Source organism: Coregonus clupeaformis, chromosome 9 (genome assembly GCF_020615455.1).
Source record: "Coregonus clupeaformis isolate EN_2021a chromosome 9, ASM2061545v1, whole genome shotgun sequence".
Taxonomy (NCBI): domain Eukaryota; kingdom Metazoa; phylum Chordata; class Actinopteri; order Salmoniformes; family Salmonidae; genus Coregonus; species Coregonus clupeaformis.
This window is the reverse complement of record NC_059200.1, coordinates 35473244-35487796: the sequence shown is the minus strand read 5'-3', so window position 1 is coordinate 35487796 and position 14553 is coordinate 35473244. Positions and strand designations below refer to the sequence as shown.

Here is a 14553-nt window from a genome sequence, read left to right as displayed (position 1 = left end):
AGAGAACTCTGCATAACTCAATGGAGTCTGTTAATTGAAGATATTAAATATTGATGTTAAATTAATTCTGTAGTAGATTTGAACCACTAAATTCAACCTTTTTGTGAATATGAAGGAAAATGAATGGATGAAAGTGTAAAAACATTTAATCATTAAAAAAATTTTAAAATCAAATATAAGTCATTTATTGTATGAAAGGTCATGCTGTGCAATAAGGTATTCATCAAGAAAATAATTGGCATGTGCTTTTTCAACATAAAACTGCCGTGCAGTCAGGGTAGGCAGTGTGATAATCTAATAATGATAATTTTAAAAACTGTTATGAAAAGCCACATAAAAAATACAATTATATAAAACATTGTAATTCATTTTTGTTAACTAATGTTTTCTCTCAATGATTCTGATGGTTTTTATGCTCAAAATCTAAATATTTGCTAAAACTGCATCAAAACCTCAGGAAAGGCACCAGGCCTTCCTTCCCATCCATTCAAATCATTGACACGCACAGCTGTTCCTGACTGCAGTCACTGTTGATGGACAGGGTCAGCATAGGCCTCACTGCTTTGCCTAGCTTTATTTGTTTCATTGAGACGATTTCATATTTTGCGCATGCTTATTGCCTAAACATGTTGTGTGGGTAAGCCTGGGGTAAGCTCTGCACATTTGGGCGTCTACATCATTTGGCGCTCGCATCCCTTGAACTGAACGAAGCTACAGTATCTAGCAATGGACACTATACTGCACCTCAAACTATTTTACAGGTTGGATTTCCAAGGAAAGCTTGGTATAATTCAGAGAGGGAGACCAACACTTGCGCTTCCTGACCATCATCAGAGGAAGGGACAGAAAATCATCAGATCGGGACAACGACACACTGCTGATGGCCTCTGGATATGATACCTGGCTGTTAAAGGCATCAACCGGCTTTCTGCTGATGGTCTATTGGGAGACTTTCTGTGAAACTGATGCACTCTTTTGTGTTCTGCAGAATAAAATAATGGACATGGGGTTCTGCTGTGCACGTATCAATGACACAATGAAAGTTGTGGATGCCTGGAGATAAGAGGTAGACACGTTCTATGATCCCTGTCACCGAAAGGTTCACCCTGAAGGACAATCGAATGGGCTTCATTTACAAGTAAAAGTAGGCCTGAATCCATTTTCCTTTGCAATTTGTGGGTTAGGCTACTGTTGAATGAACATGGGAATAGAAAACGTCTCTTTGATGCATTTGAATTAACAAGCTAGAATTTCGTTTTGATGAGACACTTTTTTTTTACAGTTTTGAACAGAATTGTCTGTCATTTTCATTTGCTATGGAAATGTCATTACAACCTTATTTATTATACTGTATATGTGTGTGTGTGTGTGTTTATAATATTAATATGTGTGTGTGTGTGTTTGCGTGTGCAGTGCATTGGAAGAATTGTAAATCAATTGTTAAAAGCTATATAGTATTTTAGTACCACCTATTGGTTGTATTTAAAAAAATCTTATTTACATTTTTATATTTTTATCTTATTCATTTTTTTTTAGGGGTAGATCAACTTTAATATTGCAGATAGATTGTAACTTCCATCAATGTAATTGTCTGCATCACTTCCAATCACCCATATGTTGTTTTTTTCTCGCAAATATATATATATATATCTATATATATATATATATATATCCTTGGAAAAATATATATTTCCCTTTATTACTTTCCAACCCCACCACCCCTTCCCTAATTTGAGTAAAATAGTGAACAACAACGCTTAGGCCTCTACTTCCAGCTTATACATACTATTTTATGGACACAGTCCATTTTACAATAATTATATTTTGTTTGTTGTTACTCCTGAACTTCTTCTACCCTCAACCTCTCTGATCATTTTCATGATATCCATCCGGTTTGCTTCTATATGCCATATCTTTCTAACTGTGCTCTTTCACAAAAGCTCTCAACCTATAACCTATATACCTATTATGGACACAGTATGCTTTACATTAGTTATCTTGTTGTTATTAGTTGTTGTTAGTTGTTATTAGTCCCATCCTTCAGCTCCATTCAACACTTCCCATCTATCTCTATTTGCCATATATTTTTCAACTGTACTGTGATGTTTCACAAAAGTTCTGAACCCTTCTATTCTCATTGTTTCTACAGAGTGTAAATTGAATATTAGTAGTATTATTATATTATTGATTGATTGACTGTTACTTTTCAGATCACCCAGTAGTGCTATCTGCAGGGTTAGCCCCAGGTAAATATTGCAATCCTTCAGCCATTCTTGGACCTGTGACCAGAAACAAGCTACAAATGGACAGTACCAAAACAAATGATCTAATGATTCTGTCTCTTCTCAGCAAAATCTGCAGAGCTGGGAAGATTGTATCCCCCATATAAATAACATTCTATTGCTAGCAAGAATTTTGTATAATAATTTTAATTCATAAATCCTAAGTTTTGAATCCGGTTGTTACTGTGGCTGCTACAGCGGTCTTTGGCTGGGCTGAGTTGAGCAGTATGTCATTATGTCAAATGATATGAAATATGCCACCATCAGAGGTGGCAATGTTTAAAATGAGTTAGAAGCACTAAATCACACCGGCGTGACCGTGGGACTCGAGGTTTTTAATAGCCTATGTCACTATAGTTGTTGGAGCTATCTGTTGTATGGTGAACTTGGGCTTCATCAAGGTTTATGTGAGTAAATCACGCTTTGATAATAGCCAGTGCCTTCCCAGCGTCCGACCTCACCGCACATCACTGACATACATGTATTGCTACCTATATTTAGCTCTACACCAGGGTTCTTCAATTCCGGTCCTGGAGGGCCGAAACACCTCTGTTTTTCATCCTCTCCTTCTAATCAGGGGCTAATTCAGACCTGGGACACCAGGTGAGTGCAATTAACTACCAGGTAGAAATAAAAAACAGAAGTGTTTCGGCCCTCCAGGACCGGAATTGAAGAACCCTGCTCTACATTATAGACCATCATTTTAGCATGTTTTCCATTTCCAAGGATATTATACATGTTTTTACACACATTTGGTGATATGTTGGGCTTTCATAAAAAATTGGGCAATTAAGCAGTGTTTAGTAATAATGTGTGCACTACAACCCATAATGGATGACATTTTTTATTGATATTGAGTGGCGCAGTGGTAGCTGTGCCACTAGAGATCCTGGTTCGAATCCAGGCTGTGTCGTAGCCGGCGCGACCGGGAGACCCATGGGGCGGCGCGCAATTGGCCCAGCATCGTCCAGGGTAGGGGAGGGAATGGCCGGCAGGGATGTAGCTCAGTTGATAGAGCATGGCGTTTGTAACGCCAGGGTTGTGGGTTTGATTCCCACAGGGGGTAGGACAAAAAATAAAATAATAATGTATGCATTCACTAACTGTAAGTCGCTCTGGATAAGAGCGTCTGCTAAATGACTAAAATGTAAATGTAAATGTTTCATTCATGCAACCTTAATGGTCTCATCTTGAGCTTGTTTGTCAGAATTTGTCCTTGACAGAGATATTAGACATCCCATGGGACGGTAATATTTTTAATATTTGTATTAACTCAGCAGGGAGTAAAACCCATTAATGTCCAAAACTTTCAGAGCCACTTTCACCTTGGATACACTTTGTTAACACTTCAGAGAACACTTAAGCAGGTAGCCTAGCAGTTAAGAGTGTTGAGCCAGTAACCGAAAGGTTGCTGGTTAGAATCCCCAAGCCGACTAAGTGAAAAATCTGTTGACGTGCAAGGCACTTAACCCTAATTGCTCCTGTAAGTCGCTCTGGATAAGAGTTTCTGCTAAAATGAAAATGTTAATCTCCACCATAAGGCAATACCTGGGTTCAAATAGTATTGTAACACATTTTTACTACTTCACAGACTTTGTTAATTGAATCCGTTCCCTATTCTTTATATCCATCAAACTCAACTCTGGGCCTCGAAGCCAGTTCCAACTGCGCATTTCCATTGTTCACCTCTAATCAGGGACTGATTTAGACCTGGGACACCAGGTGGGTGCAATTCATTATCAGGTAGAACAGAAAACCAACAGGCTCCGGAAGGCATAGGGTAAGAGTTGAATACCCCTGCTTTATATGATAACACTAAATCACTTTTTTAGCTGCCATGAAGGCAGAACTGGGTTCAAAAAGTTAAACATTTTTAACACTTTAACACCACACAGCCAGACTTTAAACTTGACCAGTAATTTAATCTTCTCCCTATCCATCATAATGTTCAGTTTGCCTATTTAGTTGATTAATACTTTTTATAATTGACTTGTTATTACTCCTATTTGAATCAGAGCTGCCATGACATGACAAATTGTTTGAATTGCAAGGTCATACATCTGTGAGTGAATATAGTACATTTTTTAATTTTTCCAATGATATAAAAAAGGACTTGATTAAATGAAAGAGCTCTCTTTGAACTATAACTGCAAATGTGTTTTTAGGGGGAGACAAATCTTTGTGACAGCAGTCAGGCCTGTATGACTTTCTCAAAGACTAATGCAATTGTCACGCCCTGACTCAGGGGACTCGTATATGTTGAGTCAGGGTGTGTATATTCTTGGTTGTGTATATTATATGTGGTGTATCTAGTATATATAGATCTATGTTGGCCGGTGTGGTCCCCAATCAGAGGCAGCTGTCGCTCGTTGTCTCTGATTGGGGATCATACTTAGGCAGCCGATTGGCACTGTTTAGTTGTGGGATCTTGTTCCGTGTAAGGTTTGTTGTGTGTTCAACCTTTGGACTTCACGTTTCGTTTGGTTTGTTGTTTTGTTGTGTGTTTAAAAGTTAAATAAACATGTACGCATATCACGCTGCGCCTTGGTCTGACCCATCCTTGAACGAACGTGACAGAAGATCCCACCAAACACGGACCAAGCAGCGTGCCGAGGAGGACCGTACACCCTGGACACAGGTGGGGAATGGGAGGAGATATTTGCGGGAGAAGGACCCTGGGCAGGAGGAAGAGAAGGACCCTGGGGAAGCCCAGGCAGGAGAGGAGCAACGGCAACACAGAAGCCGGCCGAGGAGGAAGCCCGAGAAGCAGCCCCAATAAAACAATTTGGGGGGGCTAAAGGTGTGGTTGGGGAGCGAGAGAGAAGAGCCCCGACCACTGCACCCGGTTGGTTTCCAGATTGGGTCCCTACACCAAGAGGAGTGGGAACAGTATTATACTGAGGAGTCGGAGGATGACGACGACGACGAGTTTCTGTTCCCTAACTCGTGGGGGCTCCCGGAGGAGTCCTAACGGGAGGAGTGCCGGGTAAGAGAGGAGGCCACCATATTACGGGGGCTGTTAGATAGTATAGAGCGGGAGAGAGCCATTCAGGAGGAGGCACTGCAGGAGGCGCGTAGGGAGAAGGAGGAAGTAGAGGCACGGCGAGAGGACCTGGTTAGACAGCAGAAGGAGCGGGGGTTAATAAAGGAACCCAGTCCTGCTCCTCGCACCAAGGCAGTGGTGCGTGTCGCCAGTCCGGTCCGGCCCGTTCCTGCTCCCCGCACCAAGCCAGTGGTGCGTGTCGCCAGTCCGGCCCGGCCCGTTCCTGCTCCTCGCACCAAGCCAGTGATGCGTGTTCCCAGTCCGGTCCGGCCCGTTCCTGCTCCTCAAACCAAGCCAGTGGTGCGCGTCGCCAGTCCGGCCCGGCCTGTTCCTGCTCCTCGCGCCAAGCCTGTGGTGCGTGTTCCCAGTCCGGCCCGGCCCGTTCCTCGCACCAAGCCAGTGGTGCGCGACGCCAGTCCGGCCCGGCCCGTTCCTGCTCCCTGCACCAAGCCAGTGGTGCATGTTCCCAGTCCGGCCCGGCCCGTTCCTGCTCCCCGCACCAAGCCAGTGGTGCGTGTTCCCAGTCCGGCCCGGCCTGTTCCTGCTCCTCGCACCAAGCCAGTGGTGCGCGTCACCTGTCCGGCCCGGCCTGTTCCTGCTCCTCGCACCAAGCCAGTGGTGCGCGACGCCAGTCCGGCCCGGCCCGTTCCTGCTCCCTGCACCAAGCCAGTGGTGCATGTTCCCAGTCCGGCCCGGCCCGTTCCTGCTCCCCGCACCAAGCCAGTGGTGCGTGTTCCCAGTCCGGCCCGGCCTGTTCCTGCTCCTCGCACCAAGCCAGTGGTGCGCGTCACCAGTCCGGCCCGGCCTGTTCCTGCTCCTCGCACCAAGCCAGTGGTGCACGTCGCCAGTCCGGCCCAGCCTGTTCCTGCTCCTCGCACCAAGCCAGTGGTGCGCGTCGCCAGTCCGGCCCGGCCTGTTCCTGCTCCTCGCACCAAGCCAGTGGTGCGCGTCGCCAGTCCGGCCCGGCCCGTTCCTGCTCCCTGCACCATGCCAGTGGTGCGTGTTCCCAGTCCGGCCCGGCCTGTTCCTGCTCCTCGCACCAAGACAGTGGTGCGCGTCGCCAGTCCAGCCCGGCCTGTTCCTGCTCCTCGCACCAAGCCAGTGGTGCGCGTCGCCAGTCCGGCCCGGCCTGTTCCTGCTCCTCGCACCAAGCCAGTGGTGCGCGTCGCCAGTCCGGCCCGGCCCGTTCCTGCTCCCTGCACCATGCCAGTGGTGCGTGTTCCCAGTCCGGCCCGGCCTGTTCCTGCTCCTCGCACCAAGACAGTGGTGCGCGTCGCCAGTCCAGCCCGGCCTGTTCCTGCTCCTCGCACCAAGCCAGTGGTGCGCGTCGCCAGTCCGGCCCGGCCTGTTCCTGCTCCTCGCACCAAGCCAGTGGTGCGCATCGCCAGTCCGGTCCGGCCCGGCCTGTTCCTGCTCCTCGCACCAAGCCAGTGGTGCGCGTCGCCAGTCCGGCCTGTTCCTGCTCCTCGCACCAAGCCTGTGGTGCGTGTTCCCAGTCCGGCACGGCCCGTGCCCGTTCCACCGGTGCCTGGTCCGGCACCGGTCAGCGGCTCCACTCAGGAGCCAGAGCAGTCCGCTCCACCGGTGCCTGATCCAGCTCTGGTCAGCTGCTCCACTCCGGAGCCAGAGCAATCCGCTCCACCGGGGTCTAGTCCAGCTCCGGTCAGCTGCTCCACTCCGGAGCCAGAGCAGTCCGCTCCACCGGTGCCCGATCCAGCTCCGGTCAGCTGCTCCACTCCGGAGCCAGAGCAATCCGCTCCACCGGGGTCAAGTCCAGCTCCGGTCAGCGGCTCCACTCCGGAGCCAGAGTAATCCGCTCCACCGGTGCCTGATCCAGCTCCGCTCAGCGGCTCCACTCCAGAGCCAGAGCAGTTCGCTCCACCGGTGCCTGATCCAGCTCCGGTCAGCGACTCCACTCCGGATCCAGAGCAGTTCGCTCCACCGGTGCCCAGTCCAGCTCCGGTCAGCGGCTCCAGTCCGGAGTCTGAGCAGCCCGCTCCACCGTCGTCTGGTCCAGCTCCAGTCAGCGGCTCCAGTCCAGACCCAGACGTCAGCCCCTCTCCAGGTTCGGGGTCTCCCATACCAGGGTCCAGACAGGGCCTGGAGTATAGTGGGAGGAAGGAGAGGGGAAGCAGCGCGCCGAGGTCCAGACCAGGGGCGCAACAGGGAGGCGGAGAGTAAGAGGTCGTCACGCCCGGCCCCTACCCTGTTAGGTGAAGGTTGTGCGGTCGGAGTCTTTTGGGGGGGTACTGTCACGCCCTGACTCAGGGGACTCGTATATGTTGAGTCAGGGTGTGTATATTCTTGGTTGTGTATATTCTATGTGGTGTATCTATGTATAGATCTATGTTGGCCGGTGTGGTTCCCAATCAGAGGCAGCTGTCGCTCGTTGTCTCTGATTGGGGATCATACTTAGGCAGCCGATTGGCACTGTTTAGTTGTGGGATCTTGTTCCGTGTAAGGTTTGTTGTGTGTTCAACCTTTGGACTTGGTTTGTTGTTTTGTGTTTATAAGTTAAATAAACATGTACGCATATCACGCTGCGCCTTGGTCTGACCCGTCCTTGAACGAACATGACAGCAATAAACATTTTATTTATATGGGGCAGATTTACAAAGCATTACTTAGAGAACACCTTTCAAAGTTTGATATCCTATTTTCCTAACATTATTGCCTTACATGTAAATGATATTGTTTTCTATAGAAATAATACCCCCATTTGAAATGAAATTGTTTAGAAATGCATTAAAAACATGACATTTTCTAAACACACACTATTACCCCAAAAACCTCTACCAGGCTATCTCAAAACGTACAATGATGTATGAGAAGGTAGCCATTATATTGTAGATTTAAAGTAAACAGCACGGAAATGGGATGCACACTGTGTAATTGCAGTATTATGAACTTGTTTTAGATTCACTGTCACATCTCACCTACTTACTTTGCCCACTGTGTGGGAATGATAAGAAGTGCAAACAGTTGCCCCAAAATGTTTGGCACTAACTATACTTCATTCTTGTCAGAGTATTCAATCAATGGTTGTACTACACTGTACCTTCTATTTTAATTCTAGGGAGTACCATTTTATGTCATGCCGTTTCACAAACCTGTCGAAGCAATGTCCATTTCCAAACCTGATTATTCAGCATGCCCATAGTTGGAATTCAATTATACACCGCTCTATGAAGTTAATTTATTTTGAGCGGAGCAATTGCAAGCGTTAGCTTATTCATTTGCTTACCCTAAATAAATAAATAAAATGGTCAAATTGTATGATGGCAATGAACTAAATTGCACTGCATCCAGGGTGACTGCAATAGAGGATAATGAGCTAATTACAAGAGTCACCATTGTGGAATGTGACTGGATTTTTATTTTCTAATCTAGGATCCATTACCAAAAGGGTAATGAGAGTGAGGCTGGTTAGTGACAAGCCAAGTCTCTAATTAACTAATTAACTAGGCAGAATTGTCAACACTGGGAGAAGACAGCAGCCACAGGCAATAACACATATAAACAGCATATTTTTGTAAGCGGAACTAAATATGGCAACATGGGATTGAGCAAATGGAAAGACATTTTGGTAAATCTGTCTAATGACTTTAAGTCTAATAACCCTTGCTTATGCCATGTCAATCATGACACTAATCCATGTATGTCAGTGTTCATCTCAGAATATCTGGATTAAGCGGTGAAACTGAATGCAACATGAAAGAACAGGGTGAGAACTGTAACCTGATCTATAATCCTGCCTACAGTGGACAGTTTTACTTGGTGCCGCCAGTAGGGGTGCTGAGGGTGCTGAAACACCCCCTGAAAAATTAGAATGAAAATGTTTTAATAATACAAATATATACTGTATATATTTATTGGAAAATGTGATTTTTTCACAAAAGTAGTGCACTGGGCCTGTAACAGTCCTGTATTAACATACTGATATAGCCAACTGCAGCCCCAAAAATTAAAAACGTGCTTGGTTCATAGAACTGGGGTTACATCAGGAACCTCCGGTAGCCGCTAGATGCGGTTGTAATAAACAGAGCAGTTTCTGTTTTCTCCCTACAAATGTGACTCTATCTTTTGAACGTTTTAAATATGACCCCATCACTGAAAGATATGACTCGCAGGAACACATACTGTATGTGTCTTCTGTTTCCCTTTACAATGCCCACAAGCCATGCAGGACTCATTAGAACAGAGTGGTGAAGACCAGGCACTAAATCAGAAGGAAAAAGCGGGAAATGGGGTTAAAAGAACATCAATAGCTAGGTTTCAATCCAATTGGAGATTGTCATGCGAATATTCTAAAATCTTCATAAAATATGTGTTTCCATCAAATTTTATTATTGCAGATAAAAGTCTGTGCATGATGATCTAGTGTACATAAAAATGACTTTTGTGGTTCAATTCCCATGTAGCGAATAAAAAATGCAATGACAACTCTACAGATAGATTTGTCACAACAAAATGTGCCTTATATAGCGAATGTGCCCACTCTGGTATTGGCACTTGCACTCTAGCCAACAGCCCGCAGATACAGCGCAGGTATAGCCTACATGATGAGATTATTATGGAAAAAAGAGCAAGATCATTTTTATTTGTCAAACAGCAGCCAAGCATCGATCATCATGTCACCAGAATAAGACCCTCGAAATTTATTGGAAAGGAGCATCAAGCTCATCACCTTACACTTTCACCACCGTGTGATGTTCATCGTAACTTATTTCATCTGTAGCCAATAAACTGCATGCTTTCCCGAGGAGTTGTAGTGGAAGGACCACACACCATATCATTGCTGTGACTCCAAGTTTACTTCGGTATGATGGTTATTATATCAATATTTTTGCATAAAGGCGTTCGCACCCCCATTTCTCACATAATTAATTTTACCGACACAAAAAGATCCCACAATGTCGAACGAACAAATTATCTGTCGGCATTTATAAAATTGTACCGAAACGTCCTGTTTCAATCACAGCTGTGCTGTTCTTTTCTTATATGACATGACTTTAATCGCATAAAAACTGTGGATGGAAACGTAGTTAGTGATGATGTTCTTTTCTACACAGAAGATCAAAAAAAATTATTGCCTGATGATCTTCTGAACTTCCTAATACCTTTCTGATGCATTACAGTCACTTCAAACCATACTGTCAAAAGTATGGTCAGACTAATTTGTAATAGCCTGTCATATCCCCAATTAAAAAAGTAAACATTGTCGTGGGCCAAAAAGGTTTGGGAACCCCTGATTTATATTGATAACTTGCCATAATAACTCTTCGTAATCAACTCAATAGGCGTCATGTTCAGTAGCGGTGAGTGGGTATAATCACTAGGGAAGCGAAGCCTTAAAAAAAGCCATGTTACAACTTATTTTGTGATAATTGCGTTGTTTGCTCTATAACCTGTTAGTTCATATGCCTTGCGATCGTGATATATGCCTAAGGCCGAGACAGTAAGAAGACACAGTGGCAGAATAAATTCAACCACACCTTTGTTTCATCACAAAACCGGAGAGCAACCCTTGTCCGCTGAAATCCACAAAGCATATTGCATGTAACAAACAGTTACATGACCTACAGCATGGTCAAGCAAGTTAATGTTTCCGACATTTTCGGACTACTAAACAACTATTGACTTAGAACCACGGAGAGTTACTGCAAGTCACAAAGAAAACAGGAGTTGCCTCCACTATTCCAGCACCATTTCAACTTCAACATTTCAACATCATCAAATCACTTATGCTTAGTCTAATAGTGACAACTAAAACTAAACAAAAAACAATTTAGTCCAATCAACGTAAGCTAAATATGTTGTGGTTGTCCATGGTTCTGATGTGTGTGTGTGTGTGTGTGTGTGTGTGTGTGTGTGTGTGTGTGTGTGTGTGTGTGTGTGCGTGCAAGTAGCAAAAACATGTTGACTCACCCTAGAAATGCCAATGCCATTCTGCTCTATTTCATGTTGACGAAACGGTCTATTTAAAAAAATATTTTATTTTATTTTATTAGGATCCTCATTAGCTGTTGCAAAAGCAGCAGCTACTCTTCCTGGGGTCCACACAAAACATGAAACATGACATAATACAGAACATTAATAGACAAGAACAGTAAGTCGCTCTGCATAAGAGCGTCTGCTAAATGACGTAAATGTAAACGTAAAAGAACAGCTCAAGGACAGAACTACATCAATACGTATCCTACATATCAATACATACACACAAACTATCTAGGTCAAATAGGGGAACGGCGTTTTGCCGTGAGGTGTTGCATTATCAGTTTTTTTAAACCAGGTTTGCTGTTCATTTGAGCAATATGAGATGGAACAGAGTTACGTACAATAATGGCTCTATATAATACTGTACACTTTCTTGAATTTGATCTGGATTTGGGGACTGTGAAAAGACCCCTGGTGGCATGTCTGGTGGGGTAAGTGTGTGTGTCAGAGCTGTGTGTAAGTTGACTATGCAAACAATTAGGAGATTTTCAACACATTAATGTTTCTTTAAAAAAGTGATGCAGTCAGTCTCTCCTCAACTCTTAGCCAAGAGAGACTGGCATGCATAATATTTATATCAGCCCTCTGATTACAATGAAGAGCAAGACGTGCCGCTCTGTTCTGGGCCAGCTGCAGCTTAACTAGATCTTTCCTTGCAGCACTCGACCACACGACTGGACAATAATCAAGATAATACAAAACTGGAGCCTGCAGGACTTGCTTTTTGGAGTGTGGTGTCAAAAAAGCAGAGCATCTCTTTATTACGGACAGACCTCTCCCCATCTTTACAACCATTGAATCTATATGTTTTGACCATGAGTAACTTAGTCTCCTCGACTTGTTCAACAGCCACACCATTCATTACCAGATTCAGCTGAGAACATTTTAGAGATGTTCAGGACAAGTGTATTACTGGCCACACATTCCAAAACAGACTGCAACTCTTTGTTAAGGGTTTCAGTGACTTCATTAGCTGTGGCTGCTGATATGTATATGGTTGAATCATCAGCATACATGGACACACATGCTTTGTTTAATGCCAGTGGCAGGTCATTGGTAAAAATAGAAAAGAGTAGAGGGCCTAGCGAGCTGCACCATGTTTGACATTAGAGAAGCTTCCATGAAAGAAAACCCTTTGAGTTCTATTAGATAGATAGCTCTGAATCCACAATATGGCAGAGGTTAAAAAGCCATAACACATACATTTTTTCAACAACAGGTTATGGTCAATAATATCAAAGGCTGCACTAAAATCTAACAGTACAGCTCCCACAATCATCTTATTATCAATTTATTTCAACCAATCATCGGTCATTTGTGTCAGTGCAGTGCAGTGCAGTAACTTTACAAAATTCAATCTTTCATTATTTGATTTTTTATGCATGAATACGATGGCTCAATGTTCGTTGTTAGCATTTCCTGCCTAAGATTTCCCTCTTTGCCAATGAAGTAATCATTAAGATAATGTCACGCCCTGGCTCTGGGGACACGGTTATGTTGAGCCAGGGTGTGTAGATCTATGTACTCTATTTCTATGTTGGCCTGAGTGACTCCCAATCAGAGGCAACGAGTGTCAGCTGGTTGCTGGTTGTCTCTGATTGGGAGCCATATTTAAACTGTCGGTTTTTCCTTTGTTTTTGTGGGTTCTTGTTTCAAGTTGGTTGTGTTTGACCGTGAACTGTCACGTTACCGTCTTTGTTGTTTTGATCGTGTTTCGCTCAATAAAGAGTATGTTTGCCTGCAACGCTGCGCCTTGGTCCTCATCTGTTCCTGACGACCGTGACAGAAGAACCCACCAAGACAGGACCAAGCAGCGTGAAGAGGAGAGAGGATGGACCTGGGATCAGTGGAGTAGGAGTCTCGACTGGGCCAAGCCAAGTGAGGAGCAGAAAGGTTGGACTTTGAAGCAGTGGAGTGAGTGTCTGGCTAGAGACATGGAGACCTGGTCCACGGGTAGGAAAGAACCCCAGAAAATGTTTAGGGGGGGGCTCACGACGTCGGGGCAGCAGGAGGCCGCGATAGAGCGGTCCAACGGGTTGGCAGAGGAGGCCGCCAGGTTACGGGGGCCACTGGTCGAAGAGGAGATGGAAGGTGGAGAGGCACGGCGAGAGGTACTGGGGTGTGTTACAAGTCCGGTCCGGCCCGTTCCAGATCCCGGTGTAGGGCCAGTGGTGTGTGTCCCTAGTACGGTCCGGTCTGTTCCTGCTCCCCGCACCAAGTCTGTGGTGCGTTTCGTCAGCCCTGTCCGGCCCGTTCCTGCTCTCCGCACCAAGTCTGTGGTGCGCGTCGCCAGCCCAGTCCGGCCCATTCCTGCTCCCCGCACCAAGTCTGTGGTGCGTCTCGTCAGCCCGGCTCGGCCCATTCCTGCTCCCCGCACCAAGTCTGTGGTGCGTTTCGTCAGCCCGGCTCGGCCCATTCCTGCTCCCCGCACCAAGTCTGTGGTGCGTTTCGTCAGCCCTGTCCGGCCCGTTCCTGCTCTCCGCACCAAGTCTGTGGTGCGCGTCGCCAGCCCAGTCCGGCCCATTCCTGCTCCCCCGCACCAAGTCTGTGGTGCGTTTCGTCAGCCCTGTCCGGCCCGCTCCTGCTCTCCACACCAAGCCAGTGGTGTGCGTCGTCAGTCCAGCACGGCCCGTGCCTGTTCCCGCGCACCAAGCCAGGGGTGCGTATCGTCAGCCCGCTCGGCCCGTTCCTCCTCCACGCACCAAGCCAGGGGTGCGATCGTCAGCCCGGTCCGGTCCATTCCTGCTCCACGCACCAAGCCAGGGGTGTGTATCGTCAGCCCGGTCCGGCCAGTTGCTACTCCACGCACCAAGCCAGGGGTGCGCATCGTCAGCCCGGTCCGGTCGTTCCTGCTCCACGCACCAAGCCAGGGGTGCGTGTCGTCAGTCCGGCTCGGCCAGCGGGGCCAGACCGGACCAGGGGTACTTTGGGGGGTTGGAGAGGGAGTGGGGATCAGGCCCGGAGCCGGATCCGCCGCCAAGGCGGAGTGCCCACCCGGTCCCTCCCCTGTGGTATTTAGTTGGCGCGGTCGGAGTCCGCGCCTTTAGGGGGGGGTACTGTCACGCCCTGGCTCTGGGGACACGGTTATGTTGAGCCAGGGTGTGTAGATCTATGTACTCTATTTCTATGTTGGCCTGAGTGACTCCCAATCAGAGGCAACGAGTGTCAGCTGGTTGCTGGTTGTCTCTGATTGGGAGCCATATTTAAACTGTCGGTTTTTCCTTTGTTTTT

The 14553-nt window shown here is 46.4% G+C and overlaps 1 long non-coding RNA gene across 2 annotated transcripts in view; it reads right to left on the bottom strand.

Annotated features, from left to right (window-relative positions):
* The window catches only part of LOC121582899, a 51786-nt gene extending 40428 nt beyond the window's left edge, over positions 1 to 11358 (bottom strand). For both annotated transcript variants that reach the window (XR_006003416.2, XR_006003417.2), the window contains exon 1: positions 11254 to 11358. This is a non-coding gene — a long non-coding RNA (uncharacterized LOC121582899). The remainder of the gene's footprint in view (positions 1 to 11253) is intronic.
* Positions 11359 to 14553: the final 3195 nt, after the last annotated feature.